Source organism: Giraffa tippelskirchi, chromosome 2 (genome assembly GCF_054371585.1).
Source record: "Giraffa tippelskirchi isolate mGirTip1 chromosome 2, T2T-mGirTip1v1.2.pri, whole genome shotgun sequence".
NCBI lineage: Eukaryota > Metazoa > Chordata > Mammalia > Artiodactyla > Giraffidae > Giraffa > Giraffa tippelskirchi.
Genome location: NC_137276.1, coordinates 88,507,618 through 88,524,879, shown reverse-complemented (window position 1 = coordinate 88,524,879; position 17,262 = coordinate 88,507,618). Strand labels below are relative to the sequence as shown.

The following is a 17,262-nucleotide window of genomic DNA, read 5'->3' as shown; positions in this document are numbered from 1 at the left end:
TGGCTGTATGTGGAGGCCTTACAAATCACTGTGAAAAGATGGGAAGTGAAAAGCAAAGGAAAAAAGGAAAGCTATACCCATTTGAATGCAGAGTTCCAAAGAATAGCAAGGAGAGATAAGAAAGCCTTCCTCAGTGATCAATGCAAAGAAATAGAGGAAAAGAATAGAATGGGAAAGACTAGAGATCTCTTCAAAAAATTGGAGATACTAAGCGAATATTTCATCCAAAGAAGGGCTCAATAAAGGACAGAAATGGTAGGGACCTAACAGAAGCAGAAGATATTAAGAAGAGTTGGCAAGAATACACAGAAGAACTGTACAAAAAACATCTTCATGACCCAGATAATCACGATGTTGTGATCACTCACCTAGAGCCAGACATCCTGGAATGTGAAGTCAAGTGGGCCTTACGAAGCATCATTACCAACATAGCTAGTGGAGATGATGGAATTCCAGTTGAGCTATTTCTAATCCTGAAAGATGACGCTGTGAAAGTGCTGCCCTCAATATGCCAGCAAATATGGAAAATACAGTAGTTACCACAGAACTGGAAAATGTCTGTTTTCATTCTATTCCCAAAGAAAAGCAATGCCAAAGAATGCTCCAACTACCGCAAAATTGCACTTATCTCACACGCTAGTAAAGTAATGCTTATAATTCTCCAAGCCAGGCTTCAGCAATACGTGAACTGTGAACTTCCAGATGTTCCAGCTTGTTTTAGAATAACAGAGGAACCAGAAATCAAATTGCCGACATCCGCTGGATTTAGAAAATGCAAGAGAGTTTCAGGAAAACACCTATTTCTGCTTTATTGACTATGCCAAATCTTTTGACTATGTAGACCACCATAAACTGTGGAAAATTCTTCAAGAGATGGGAATACAAGACCACCTGATCTGCCTGTTGAGAAACCTGTATGCAGGTCAAGAAGCAGCAGTTAGAACAGGACATGAAACAACAGACTGGTTCCAAATGGGAAAAGGAGTACATCAAGGCTGTATATTGTCACCCTGCTTATTTAACTTATATGCAGAGCACATCATGAGAAACACTGGGCTGAACGAAGCACAAGCTGGAATCTAGATTGCAGGGAGAAATATCAATAACCTCAGATATGCAGATGACACCACCCTTATGGCAGAAAGTGAAGAACTAAAGAGCCTCTTGATGAAAGTGAAAGAGGAGAGTGAAAAAGTTGGCTTAAAGCTCAACATTCAAAAAACTAAGATCATGGCATCCGGTCCCATCACTTCATGGCAGATAGATGGGGAAACAGTGGAAACAGTGAGAGACTTTATTTTGGGGGGCTCCAAAATCACTGCAGATGGTGACTGCAGCCATGAAATTAAAAGACGCTTACTCCTTGGGAGGAAATTTATGATCAACCTAGATAGCATATTAAAAAGCAGAGACATTACTTTGCCAACAAAGGTCCATCTAGTCAAGGCTATGGTTTTTCCAGTGGTCATATATGGATGTGAGAGCTGGGCTATGAAGACTGCTGAGCACCGAAGAATTGATGCTTCTGAACTCTGGTGTTGGAGAAGACTCTTGAGAGCCCCTTGGTCTGCAAGGAGATCCAACCAGTCCATCCTAAAGGAGATCAGTCCTGGGTGTTCATTGGAAAGACTGATGTTGAAGCTGAAACTCCAATACTTCGGCCATCTGATGCAAAGAGCTAACTCACTGGAAAAGACCCTGATGCTGGGAAAGATTGAGGGCAGGAGGAAAAGGGGATGACAGATGATTAGATGGTTGGATGGCATCACCAACTGGATGGACATGGGTTTAGGTGCACTCCGGGGTTTGGTGATGGCCAGCGAGGCCTGGAGTGCTGCAGTTCATGGGGTTGCAAAGAGTCAGACACGACTGAGCGACTGAACTGAACTGAACATCTTACCATTTATGTAGTGTGTATATGTGCATGTGAGCATGTATGTGTTTGCTCTTTTTTTTTTAAACTTTTATGCTTAGTTTTTCATGTGTCCTAAAAAGTATTTCCTACTCAGTGGTGTAGAGGTGTTGTCTTCTGTTTTTTTCTAGCAATTTTCTTCTTTTTGAAATATGATCCAAAAATTAATTTTCATATATGGTGTGAGGAAGGATTTGAGAATATTTTTTTATAAATATTTCTCAGGTTGTTTCACTGCCATGGTATTGAAAAGACAATTCTTTCCCCATTGAATTACCTCAGCAACTTTATAAAAAAATCATTTGACCTTATGTGCTTCGGCTATTTCTGAACCCTCTATTTTGTTCTCTTAATCTATTCTTCCAAAGTTAAATCAATACCATGTATCTTGAGCATTATGCAATAGATTTATATAGTCTTAAAGGCAAGTTGTGTGCACCTTCCAATTTGTCTTCCTTTCAAGGAGTTTTGAAGATTTTACCAAACAAACAATTAAAAACCCCTGCTGGGAAATTCGGAGAAGGCAATGGCACCCCACTCCAGTACTCTTGCCTGGAAAATCCCATGGATGGAGGAGCCTGTTAGGCTACAGTCCATGGGGTCGCTAAGAGTCAGACACGACTGAGCGACTTCACTTTCACTTTTCCCTTTCATGTATTGGAGAAGGAAACGGCAACCCACTCCAGTGTTCTTGCCTGGAGAATCCCAGGGACGGCAGAGCCTGGTGGGCTGCCGTCTATGGGGTCGCACAGAGTCGGACACGACTGAAGCGTCTTAGCAGCAGCAGCAGCAGCAGCAGCTGGGAAATTCTGTTGAGACTGTGTTAAAATTGTAGATGAGCTCTTTGAGGAAGGCGCTGTCACCGCTGAAGCGGAGCTCTGTGCTGCCCGCTCCTGCTCCTGACTCACTGCTGCTCGCTCTCGCCGAGGACCAAGTCGGTCAGAAAGCCGAGCGGCCGCCATGGCCTTTAAAGACACTGGCAAGACTTCCGTGGAGCCAGAGGTGGCCATTCACCAGATTAGGATCACTCTCACCAGCCGCAACGTGAAGTCTCTGGAGAAGGTGTGTGCTGATCTGATCAGAGGCACGAAGGAAAAGAATCTCAAAGTGAAAGGACCAGTTCGGATGCCAACCAAGACTCTGAGAATAACTACAAGGAAAACTCCTTGTGGTGAATGTTCTGAGACTTGGGATCGATTCCAAATGAGGATCCACAAGCGACTCATTGACCTGCACAGCCCTTCTGAAATTGTCAAGCAGATCACTTCCATCGGTATTGAGTCAGAAGTTGAGATTGAAGTCACCATTGCTGATGCCTAAATCAACCTTTTTAATAAATCAATAATCAGTTGTTAAAAAAAAAATTGTAGATGAATTTGTAGAGTATTATGTGGAGTATTTGATCTCCACAAAGTTCACGTGTTCACGTTATAAACCCACCAGGCCTAAGAAGGTAGTCTTATTTTTAAAGAGGGCTATTGCATACATATCCATAATTAGCTAAGATAGAGCCATATTGGAGTATTAGCTTTCTGATCCAATATGATTGGTGTCCTTCTTAAAGGGGGAAATTAGGATACAGACAGACACACACAAGCAGAATACTATGTGATGTGAAAAGTAGAGATTAGGGTGATGCATGTGCAAACCCAGGAATACAGAAGATTACCAGCAATCCAAGCATAATCTAAGGGAGAGGCATGGAACAGATTTTCCCTCATAGCCAACAGAGAGGTTTCAATTTCAGCCTTCTAGCCTCTAGAATGTGATCAGTAAATTTCTATTATTTAACTGTTCGGTTTGTGGTATTTTTCAACGGCAGCTTTAGAAAACTAACACAAAGAGGAAAAAAAAATCTTAACAGTATTGAGTCTTATAGTTTATAAACTATTGTTGCTGTATTTACTTAGGTTTCCTTTAATTACCCTGAAACATTTGTACTTTTAAATATAGAGAGATTTTGCTTATCTTGAACTTTTTGTTGTTTGATACATCACGAGGGATGTTTCTTAAAAATTTCATTTTCTTGCATTCCTGGGATAAAGCCCACTTGGTCATGATGTATGATCTTTTTAATATGTTGTTGTATTCTGTTTGCTAGAATTTTATTAAGGATTTTTGCATCTATGTTCTTCAGTGATATTGGCCCGTATTTTTCTTTTTTTGTGGCACCTTTGGTTTTGGAATTAGGATGATGGTGGCCTCATAGAATAACTTTGGAAGTTTACCTTCTTCTGCAATTTTCTGGAAGAGTTTGAGTAAGAGAGGTGTTAGCTCTTCTCTAAATTTTTGGTAGAATTCAGCTGTGAAGCCATCTGGTCCTGGGCTTTTGTTTGCTGGAAGATTTCTGATTACAGTTTCGATTTCCATGCTTGTGATGGGTCTGTTAAGATCTTCTATTTCTTCCTGGTTCAGTTTTAGAAAGTTATACTTTTCTAAGAATTTGTCCATTTCTTTCAAGTTGTCCATTTTATTGGCATATAGCCATTGGTAGTAGTCTCTTATGCTCCTTTGTATTTCTGTGTAGTCTGTTGTGATCTCTCCATTTTCATTTCTAATTTTGTTGATTTGATTCTTCTCCCTTTGTTTCTTGATGAGTCTGGCTAACGGTTTGTCAATTTTGTTTATCTTCTCGAAAAACCAGCTTTCAGTTTTGTTGATTTTTGCTATGGTCTCTTTTGTTTCTTTTGCATTTATTTCTGCCCTAATTTTTAAGATTTCTTTCCTTCTACTAACCCTGTGGTTCTTCATTTCTTCCTTCTCTAGTTGCTTTATGTGTAGAGTTAGGTTATTTATTTGATTTTTTTCTTGTTTCCTGAGGTACTCCAGACAAAATTCAACATCCATTTATGATAAAAACCCTCCAGAAAGCAGAAATAGAAGGAACATACCTCCGCATAATAAAAGCTATATATGACAAGCCCACAGCAAAAATTATCCTCAATGGTGAAAAATTGAAAGCATTTCCCCTAATGTCAGGAACAAGGCAAGGGTGCCCACTCTCACCACTACTATTCAACATAGTTTTGGAAGTTTTGGCCACAGCAATCAGTGCAGAAAAAGAAATGAGAAGAATCCATATAGGAAAAGAAGAAGTAAAACTCTCACTGTTTGCAGATGACATGATCCTCTACATAGAAAACCCTAAAGATTCTACCAGAAAATTACTAGAGCTAATCAATGAATATAGTAAAGTTGCAGGATATAAAATTAACAGACAGAAATACCTTGCATTCCTATACACTAACAATGAGGAAACAGAAAGAGAAATTAAGGAAACAATACCCTTCACCATTGCAACAAAAAGAATAAAATACTTAGGAATATATCTACCTAAAGAAACAAAAGACTTATATATAGAAAACTATAAAACACTGGTGAAAGAAATCAAAGAGGACACAAGTAGATGGAGAAATATACCATGTTCATGGATCGGAAGAATTAATATAGTGAAAATGAGTATACTACCCAAAGCAATATATAGATTCAATGCAATCCCTATCAAGCTACCAATGGTATTTTTCACAGAACTAGAACCAATAATTTCACAATTTGTATGGAAATATAAAAAACCTCCAATAGCCAAAGCAATCTTGAGAAAGAAGAACGGAACTGGAGAAATCAACCTGCCTGACTTCAGGCTATACTACAAAGCCACAGTCATCAAGGCAGTAGGGTACTGGCACAAAGATAGAAATATAGATCAATGGAACAAAATAGAAAGCCCAGAGATAAATCCACACACCTATGGACATCTTATCTTTGACAAAGGTGGCAAGAACATACCATGGAGAAAAGACAATCTCTTTAACAAGTGGTGCCGGGAAAACTGATCAACCACTTGTAAAAGAATGAAACTAGAACACTTTCTAACACCATACACAAAAATAAACTCAAAATGGATTAAAGATCTAAACATAAGACCAGAAACTATAAAACTCCTAGAGGAAAACATAGACAAAATACTCTCTGACATAAATCACAGCAGGATCCTCTATGACCAATCTCCCAGAGTAAAGGAAATAAAAGCAAAAATGAACAAATGGGACCTAATTAAAATTAAAAGCTTTTGCACAACAAAGGAAACTCTAAACAAGGTGAAAAGACAGCCTTCAGAATGGGAGAAAATAATAGCAAACGAAGCAATGGAAAAAGAATTAATCTCAAAAATATACAAGCAACTCCTGTAGCTCAATTCCAGAAAAATAAACGACCCAATCAAAAAAATGGGCCAAAGAACTAAACAGACATTTCTCCAAAGAAGACAAACAGATGGCTAACAAACACATGAAAAATGCTCAACATCACTCATTATTAGAGAAATGTAAATCAAAACCACAATGAGGTACCATTTCACGCCAGTCAGAATGGCTGCTATCCAAAAGTCTACAAGCAATAAAAGCTGGAGAGGGTGTGGAGAAAAGGGAACCCTCTTATACTGTTGGTGGGAATGCAAACTAGTACAGCCACTATGGAGAACAGTATGGAGATTCCTCAAAAAACTGGAAATAGAACTGCCATATGACCCAGGAATCCCACTGCTGAGCATACACACCAACAAAATCAGAATTGAAAGAGACACGTGTACGCCAATACTCATCGCAGCACTGTTTATAATAGCCAGGACATGGAAGCAACCTAGATGTCCATCAGCAGACGAATGGATAAGGAAGCTGTGGTACATATACACAATGGAATATTACTCAGCCATTAAAAAGAATACATTTGAATCAGTTCTATTGAGATGGATGAAACTGGAGCCCATTATACAGAGTGAAGTAAGCCAGAAAGAAAAACACCAATACAGTATACTAATGCATATATATGGAATTTGAAAGATGGTAACGATAACCCTATATGTGAGACAGAATAAGAGACACAGATGCATAAACAGTCTTATGGACTCTGAGGGAGAAAGTGAGGGTGGGAAGTTCTGAGAGAATAGCATTGAAACATGTATATTAGCATATGTGAAACAGAACGCCATTCCAGGTTCGATGCATGAGACAAATGTTCAGGGCTGGGGCAATGGGATGACCCAGAGGGATGGGGTGGGGAGAGAGGTGGGAGGAGGGTTCAGGATGGGGAACACATGTAAACCCATGGCTGATTCATGTCAGTGTATGGCAAAAACCACTTCAATATTGTAAAGTAATTAGCCCCCAAATAAAATAAATAATTTAATTTAAAAAAATTTCATTTTCTAATTATCTACTCCTGGAATATTTATATTTATTTGATTTTTATATATTGACTATATGCTCTATTTTACTAAATTCACTTGTTAACCTGAGTAATTTCCTTTCCAGGATTTATGCCATTATTTTATTTTCTTACATTATTTCCCTGACTAAGATTTCCAGTGTAATATTAAGTAAAAGATAAGAGAATGTTCATCCTTTTCTTATTTCTCATTTTGGATCAAGCATTTAACATATAGCTATGTAGTATTTATTTGATGTAGGAGTTACTTAGTTGTTCTTTAGAAGATTAAGAAATGTCCATTTCACTCTTAGTTTGCTCAGTTTTTATCATGAAAGGGTGCTAAATTTTGCCAAATGCTTTATTTCCTAGTTAATGACATGGTCATCTGATACTCTCCTTAGGTCACATGTTAACTTAGTTTTTGTAGATACATATAATACAAAATTTTCTTGAATCATGAATGTACATTTTTTACTCTGACTCAACCAGTTAACTCTCTTTTAATTTCTCTGCCTATCAAAAATTCACATTTTTGAGATATATGGAGAGAGTAGCAGAGATGCATATACACTAACATATGTAAATAGATAGGCAATAGGAATTTGCTGTATGACTCAGGGAACTCAAACTGAGGCTCTGTAATAACCTAGAGGGGTGGGAGTGGGTGGGATGGGGGAGGGAGATTCAAGAGAGTGGGGACATATGTACACCTATGCTTAATTCATGTTGATGTATGATGGAAATCAATATTGTAAACCAATCATCAGTTAAAAATAAATATTTAAAAAAACAAGAAGAAATACACATTTAAAAATGCAATCACTTCTAATACACTGACCCAGTCTTTGAAAATAAAGTGCATGCATTCTTCATGTGACAAAGACAACTATGTATACATGACTATGTATACATGAATGTGAATATACATCTTTATATTTTATACCATGTCAGCCTTCAATGATTTTAGGTATTGCAATCATTGTAATAGAAAATCTTTAATATAAAACAATCTACTGCTTAGTGATATAAAAAATTAAGTTGTGATACAAGGTATTTAGAAACATTAGACTTTTGATAGTGTCACATTATTAATAAATCCATTATAGGCCTATCTATACTTTTATACCTGTGACCTTACTGTGTTAAACATTTATAATATACATATTGGAAAAGCATCAGTTGACATTTAGAATTTCTCAAGAGGGACTGAATCAGTTATCATAAAATTTAACCATACATCAGAATAAAGTCAAGCTCACTTAGTCCCAAATAAGTCATCGAGATCATTTTCTCTATACCCACAAGATTAAATCTAACTCTGCCTATCAAGGGGTCTAAAATCTTCAAGTCACTGTCATAGACTTTCAAAATTGTCAACAAGGGTAAAGATAATATACTATAATTATCAGCCAGTGTAAAGATGGTAAATACTTCAATAAAAAGTTAAGGCATTATTTATGCCTGTATGTCTCAGGAAAGTTGACACAATAGAAGATGATGAATTTTCTAGTACTCAGTCAAACTGGTCATCAGTTATACCAATGTGTACAGTTTCATTATATGGTATATCTTCTCTAGTCAGTGCAAGAAGAGAACAGCTGGTATCTGCTGTCAAAGTTGATAACTGAAGAATGATGAATTCTACAGTGGAAGAGGTACATGCTAGGATGTGCCTCCCAGATTCCTTTCAGGAGTCTGACACTAATTCCCCCAGCTGCCTCTGGTCATTTTCCTCCAGAAGAAGCCTCCTGTTTCTATTGATGTGCTCTTCTCAGAGACAGTCTGCATTTAATTGTTGGTCAATGTTGGGATATTAAAGTCCAGCCCATTCACCTCCATTGGAGACAACACTGAGAGACTGCTCAGTTCTGGAGTTTCAGATCTCATGAGACTTCTGTTCCAACAGCATCATGGTTAACATCACATCTCTGCCCAGTCCAGCATCCCACTGTAGTGCTCTTGCTCCCAAGAGCTCTTCCCAATAAAACTTCTGCAGCAAATCTCCAACTCAGAATCTGTTTCTCATGGAAATCCACTTAAGAGAATGAGTCACAGTGTCTCATTTTTAAGAACACTTTATATCTAGAAAGTTTTTAATGCTCTCTCTTACCCTCTGTTCTCCAGTTAGACTTCCTGTGTGAGTGTTCTCAGTCACTTTAGCCATGTCCAACTCTTTGAGACCCCATAGACCACAGCCTGCCACTCTCATCTATCTGTGGGATTTTTCTAGCAAGAATACTGGAGTGGGTTGCCATGCTCTCCTCCAGGAGATCATCCTGACCCAGGATCAAACTCTTGTCTCCTGCATTGTAGGCAGATTCTTCACCTGCTGAGCCATCAGGAAAGCCCCTATACCTCCTGTATCTTACTAATTATTTTAAAATCAGTTCAAAAATAATCTGATCTTAGAAGACCTTACCTGATCTTTCTCATCCCTGAGAAGGTATTGTTGTTCTGTTGTGTACTACTCGGTTCATGACTGTTTTCCAGCATGTATCATACAACACGGTAGTAAATTATTATTAAATAAGAGAGAAAATTATATTTACCAGGCTTTCAGAGGACTTTAAACAGGCTGACTTTCTGAGGCACAGGGGAAGGGGAAGTAGGGTAGCAGGAGGGGTCTCAGAGAACATAAAGTAGAATAGAGAAGGAAGATCCACTGTCCAGGCTGCTCCACGTGGCAGGCAGATAACTAGAGAGGAGTAGGTGGGCTTCAGAAGGCAGGGGAATATCAAGGTCAATGGCATTGATGTGGATGTGATGGAGACTGCAAATGGTACTCTGATTCTGCTCGACACACTGGGAATCAAGAATCAGGCACAAGATTCACTCTGCTGAGCATGATTGCATCTTTTATGGAACAGAGTAAAGGAAGCCAAGTTTCATTGAGGTTTGATGTGGACAGAGCTAATACAAGTTGCAAAACCTCAGAGCGAGAAGCTTAAAGAGTTAAGTAAGGTACAGAAATGTAGCAATGACACCCTTGCAACCATTGGTAGGCTCTTAGGAGTCTGGTCTTCTTCCCTACAGACATTCATAGCTCATGAGTAGACCTAATGGATCTTCATCCTTCTCATCAGCCTCCCATTGGTAGAGCTACAGTAGTATGATCAGATTTCAGTGTTCTGTCCTAGTGAAAATGTCTGTTCATAGCTATACATCTACATAGCAAAGCTCAAAGTTTAAAGTATTTACCCAACTCTGATTCCTGATAGGAAAACCAGATCTTCATTAATCTCTCCTCTTTCTCTCAAGGCAATTATATCAGAAACAAAAATTTAATCTCTCTCTAGGTTGCATGTTCCTAAGACTAAAACAAAGCAGTGAAAACACTTATTATATTTGCTCTACTGTTATGCCTTATTGGGCTTCCCTGGTTGCTCAGACGTTAAAATATCTGCTGCAATGCAGGAGACTCGGGTTCAATCCCTGGGTCAGGAAGATTCGTTGGAGGAGGAAATGGCAAACCACTCCAGTACGCCTGGAGAATTCCATGGACGGAGGAACCTGGTGGGCTACAGTCAATGGGTCGCAAAGAGTTGAGCATGACTGAGCAGCTAAAATTTTCACTTTCACTTTATGTCCTATAAGGAATACAAAGTTCATTCTTTATATCAAAATATTTATCCACAAAAGGATTCTTAACTGGCAGATGTGTATTTTTGTACATAAAAACATATTTTTATCAGTTCAGTCATTCAGTCGTGTCCAACTCTTTGCGACCTTCCAGACTGCAACATACCAGGCTTTCCTGTCCATCACCAACTCCTGGAGCTTGCTCAAACTCATGTTCATTGAGTTGGTGATGCCATCCAACCATCTCATCCTCTGTCATCCCCTTCTCCTTCTGCCACCGACCTTTCCTAGTGTCAGGGTCTTTTCCAGTGAGTCAGTTCTTCGCATTAGGTGGCCAAAGTATTGGAGTTTCAACTTCAGTATCAGTCCTTCCAATGAATATTCAGGACTGATTTCCTTTAGGGTTAACTGGTTGGATCTCCTTGCTGTCCAAGGGACTCTCAAAAGTCTTCGCCAACACCACAGTTCAAAAGTATCAATTCTTCAGTTCTCAGTTTTCTTTATCGTCCAACTCTCAAATCCATACATGTCTACTGGAAAAACCATAGTTTTGACTAGGCAGACCTTTGTTGGCAAAGTAATGTCTCTGCTTTTTAATATGCTGTCTAGGTTCATCATAGCTTTTCTTCCAAGGAACAAGCATCTTTAAATTTCTTGGCTGCAGTGGCCATCTGGGGTGATTTTTTAAGCCCAAGAAAATAGTCTCTCACTGTTTCCATTGTTTCTCCATCTATTTGCCATGAAGTGATGAGACTGGATGCCATGATCTTAGTTTTCTGAATATAAAAACTTAGTTTTCAGATTTTTATAAATTAGAATAAATCAGAAAGTTCACAATCAGTATATTCTGTTTCAATATATTTTCCACTTTAATAAAGAGTAAAGCTTTTGATTTATGTAGCTGACTCTTCTACTTCAAAATGCTAGTTTTTAAACACAAATAGAATCCCTAATGGAAGTAAAGATAATTTCCTACAGTGAAAAGGAACTCAAGTTATTTGGAAATTAAAAAACAATGAAAACAAACAAATTGTAGCCACAATAACTCTCCATCTACAAAACATGCCATACAATGACAATTGTGGGGCAAAAAATAAATGCAGTGCTGTGAATATAATGTAACACAGAGAACCGATAAAATGAATTGCTTGGAATTATGGCTTTCCTATGTTATATAAATGTCTTATAACCAAACATTTTCAAAAAGACAATAAGAAAAACACAGCAGAAATACTGGATTTTAAGAAAAAAGATTATAAAAAATGATAGAGGCCAACTTTAGCCATATCTATATGATCTCTGAGAATGATAGAATTTAAAGGTCCAACAATCCCATCGTTTAATTCAGGTATTTAAATAGAGCCCTCAGAAGTGAAAATACAGCAATCCATGGCCTCTTAGCCAGACACTGGCTGCTTATCACAACTTAACAGAAAGTGAGATGAAGCTTGTCAAGAAGAAAACATGGAACATTTTTGTGGAAAATCCACTAAGACGAGGCTGTATACAATTATTTGATAAATTTAAAGCAAACTAGATTGTCAGAATTATTTCCCAGCAAAGACATTGCTGAATGACACAGAACTGATGTGTTGCAGAAATTGCTGATAAGGGACTAGACTGCAGCCAGCACTAATCAAATCCCAGACTCTAATAGCCCAAAGGAGTTCAAGCTCTTCAAACCAGGGGCACAAACTACAGCCAATTCCATCAGAGTCATTATAACAATATGCTGATATGGGTAAGCGTGTCTTCCCTCATAAGCATAATGATCAATGCTAACCTTCTCTCCTTCAACAGCTCCTCTTAAACACCCACGGGGATTTAAAAACTAGACCAGAAGCAACCATATAGTAGAACCTACTCAGAATACCAACAGCATTCTGCCTTGATATATGGGGACTTAAGCAATTTGATTTATCCCTTAAAATTATGTCTAGTTAAACTGGACAACTACTTGAGGTATTTGGACTGCAGTCTTAGGTCAGATTCCCCAGAAGTAGATCCTGAAATAAGCATTTGAGTACATTATATGAAGAGGTTTCCCTGCTGGCTCAGTGGTAAGTAATCCTCCTGCCAATGCAGAAGATGTGGGTTCGATTCCTGGGTCAGTAAGATCCCCTGGAAAAGGAAATGGCAATTCACTCCAGTATTCTTGCCTGGAAAATACCATGGACACAGGAGCCTGGCAGGCTACAGTTGATGGGGGTCACAAAAAGTCAACACTATTTAGAGATAACAACAACAACATAGTATGAAGGAGGTGCTCCCAGGGAAAAGCTAGGAAGGAAATGGAGGAAGGTCAGAGAAGTGGAGGATAAGCAAGATACCATATCAGGCAAAGTCCTGTCATCTCAGGCAATATCAGGCTAACCCCAAGGGAAAACTACAAGGTAAGCCACTCCTGAGTCATCCTGAGCGGGGGGGGCTTGGCTCCCACCACTTTGGTCATTGGTTAAATAAACGCTTCCCCTGGAAGCAAAAACTCCCAGGCACTCACAGTTCTTAGAGATGATCCTTTAGGGCAAGCAGGCTCCAGGAGCCCAAGGGTTTTCTGATCAAGATCTGCAGGCTCTGGCTGTTGGAAGGGAAACTGTACCAGGTAGGAGTAAAGGAGGAAGGAAGGGAGGACAAGAAACGGTAAAAGGATCCAAGGAAATCTGAAGAGAACATCTACATTTTTCACTGTAGCGGCCATTCCTTAAGGATGGTCGCAGAGCATAATTGCACCAGTTTGTTAAGAATTCTTAGGAATATGTAGACTCAGACTATAAGAGGGGCACCAAGAGAAAAGCCAAGGAAAGGAGTACCAATATAGGTTGAGGCAGAGCCCAGGCAGGAAAATTCTCATTACAAAAGAGATATATGAAAAGAGTTCTGAAGGATGAATGTGATTTAAAAAAAAAAAAAAAATTGGGGGTGGGGGGAGTGGGCCATTTTTAAAGTCTTTATTGAATTTGATACAATATTGCTTTTATTTCATGCTTTGGTGTTTGGCCTTGAGGTATGTGGGATCTTAGCTCCCTGACCAGGGGTCAAACACACATCCTCTGCATTGGAAAGTGGAGTTTTAACCACTGGACCACCACTCCAGTATTCTTGGGCTTCCCTTGTGGCTCAGGTGGTAAAGAATCCACCTACAATGCAGCAGACCTGGGTTTGATCCCTGGGTTGGGAAGATCCCCTGGAGAAGGGAAAAGCTACCCACTCCAGTATTCTGGCCTGGAGAATTCCATGGACTCTATAGTCCATGGGGTCACAAAGAGTCAGACACGACTGAGTGACTTTCACTTTCACTTTTCACTTTCTACTGATGTTCTAAGAACTAAAGAGCAACAATTAAATGTGTGTTAGGTCGTTAGGAAGGACCATCTAGCAACAGTATAATGGTTGACTTGAAAGTGCTTCAAGAACCCAATGATCTTGAATCTGAGTCCCAGAAAAAATAAAAAAGAGGAAACATTGCAGAAATGGAATCTATAATATTTGACATCTTCCCAAACAGAAAATTAAATGTAAGTATGGATTTTTCAATCTGGGTAACTAAAAAAAATTTTGATATATTTAATTTCAGATGAAAATCAGTAGATGGTTTGGGAAGGATAATTGTCATTTTGTTTGTTTTTATGCACCCTCACTATTTGCAAAACTTATTTTAGGGAAATTATTATGCTAAAAGTAAAATAAATTATAAAAATAAGTCTAGGAGTGCTTCAATAGCAGAGTAAAAGGCTTTCACTGAAACACAGAAACAAAGAACAAAGACTGTTTTTAAACATGTGATGCTAACTCCAGCTGGTGCCTATTACAATCATTAGCAAATGTCTGTTTCTTTGCATATTTTTGATGACTAAACATTATATGGATAGCACACACTTAGAAGAAAACAAACTAGCTCTAGGCTTATCACCAAAGACAGACCATATTGAAGTCAAACAGGGTAGACTAGAGGGCAAACACTCACAAATCATTAGGATTTGGCCACTCAAGGAGATGGATGTACATGCCCAGTTTGAATATAGAATCAGGCTGAATTATTCGGTTCCTCAGGAAATAAAATGACTTCAGGAAGATACCTTGTGAAAGTAAAGACAGAAATATTATTGTGTAAATATATAAATATAAAATATATGTATTTGAAAAGTTATGAGAATTCCTGTACTTACTGCCTATCCCACCATGATCACTCAATGTAATCAGTAAATCCTATGGTCTTATAACCACATACATGGATAGCACATGCTTAGAAGAAAACAAGTATGTGGTATACGTGGTCCATAATATGTTGTATCAACTAGCTGATATCTCTGCCTCATACAAACCACACCTGAGAAAAGGTAGAGATTCACTCTCCACATGTCTCCTGTGAGTGGACTTGGATTGCAGCAAATCAGGCTGTAAATCAAGTCTCCCTGTCACTGTCTTTATGACAGAGAGGTGATCACCTGGACGGTTAAACAGAACAAAGAGATGATATATACCACACATGTGACCTCAAAAGCCCAATAGTCATCAATATTGCATAAAGGACAAATCAGTTAAGCCATGGTGGAGGATAGAGAGAAAGAGAAAAAAATATTCCTTATTATATATATATATAGTTGATAGATGATGTCAGCTAGTCGATAGAACATATACCACATACCAGACTATAGGATTTACTGATTACATTGAGTGATTGACCATGGTGGGATAGGCAGTAAGTGCAGGACTTCTCATAAGCTCTCAAATATATATATATGTGTGTGTGTGTGTATAAAATATTTATATATTTACACAATAATAATCCTGTTTTTACTTTCACAGGTATCTTCCTGAATATATATATATATATATATATGTATATATATATATATGTGTGTGTGTGTATATATATATATATATATATATTCCCCAGTGTCTCAGCGGTAAAGAATCTGCCTCTAATGCAAGAGATGCAGGAGACACCGGTTTGATCCCTGGGTCAGAAAGATCCCCTGGAGGAGCCAACCCACTCCAGTATTCTTGCCTGAAGGATCCCATGGATAGAGGAGCCTGGCAGGCTATAGTCGATAGGGTTGCAAGGAATTGGACTCGACTGAAGCAACTGAGTATGCACACATGCAATGGTTTAAAAAGAAAACAAAACACAGATTTATTGTCTAACAGATCTGGAAGTCAGAAGTCCAAAGTGGGTCATATATATATATATATATATATATATATATATATATATATATGAAGTCCCTGATGAGTACGGTTAAGAAAATCTTAATTTTGTACAGCCTGGAAAATGGATTACTTAGCTCTCTTTCTCTATTAAAGAGAAGCGTAGACATATATGATTGAGAAGTTTTGAAAGGAAGCTGCTACATAAAGAAGCCCTTTATGTACTGGGCTTAAGTCGCTTAATAACATTCATAAGTATAAAAGGCTGATGGGATAATCATTTAGCAATCACTCTTTTATTAATTCATTTGTTCATTCTTTAAATGTTTATTCATTACATACATATTATAAGCCCAGTGGAGAATATTGTTACTGAAAAACTAGCAAAAAAAAAAAAAATCTTGAATAGAACTCAAAATCACTTTCTATGAAGAAAAAGATTGATAAATTGGACCTTAAAAATAAAAATAAATTATTACTCAAAAATTCCCTTGCAAAGGCAAGCCACAGTATGGGATGTTTGCAACATGAAATCAACAAAGGACTAAGATCCAAAACACATAAAGAACTCTAACAAATAATAATAAAAAAGATAGATAATCAAATTGAAAAATGAGCTAAAGTAGACACTGTATAAAAGATTTCCAAAATCCCAGTAAACATTGTGAAAATATGCTCCAGTGCTCAACCTCATTAATAATCAAGAGAATATCGACTTAAAATATAACACTAATGTAATGTGAACTCCTGGTACATACACCAGGATGCTGTATTGAGAAAGACAAACTATTGGCAAGGATGTAAAATAAGTACTAGAACTCATGAGAGTGAAATATAGTTTAATCACTTTGGAAATTAGCATAATGAGGTCACTCAAAATTGAAGATACACATGTCTAGTGCCTATGACATTCCACTCTCAGGTATGTATCCAGTGTAAGCATGTACATGTATTCCCCAAGATACAAGCAATTGATTATTCAAAAAAGCATTTTTCAAAATATCCTTAAACTAAAACCACCAAGATGTCTGTCAGCTACAGAATGGATAAATAAATTGTGATATATTCTATCAGTGGAATACTATACAGTGCTGAAAACGATTAGCTACAATTCACAAAATAAAATATATTAATTTCAAAAAATGTAATATTAAGCAAAGCAAACTACACACATACATAGACACACATGCTAACATACACAAAGAGCCTTGCTATCCTATTCAATTTGTATAAAGTTCAGAACAGACAAAACTAAAAAACAAATAGTGCTGTGAGAAGACTGGTTACTTTCAGAATGGAGTGAGGAAGGAAAGATTCAGCAATGAATTGAGCTTTTTGAGTACAAGCAATAATCTATTTTTATCTGTCATGCCTCATGTGTTCACTATGCAATTATTTTATTGAATTATATATGTGTG

The 17,262-nt window shown here is 37.8% G+C and overlaps 1 pseudogene; it reads left to right on the top strand.

Moving 5' to 3' along the window:
* The first annotated feature begins 2,872 nt into the window (after positions 1–2,872).
* Positions 2,873–3,232, top strand: LOC145534846 (small ribosomal subunit protein uS10 pseudogene; annotated as a pseudogene).
* Positions 3,233–17,262: the final 14,030 nt, after the last annotated feature.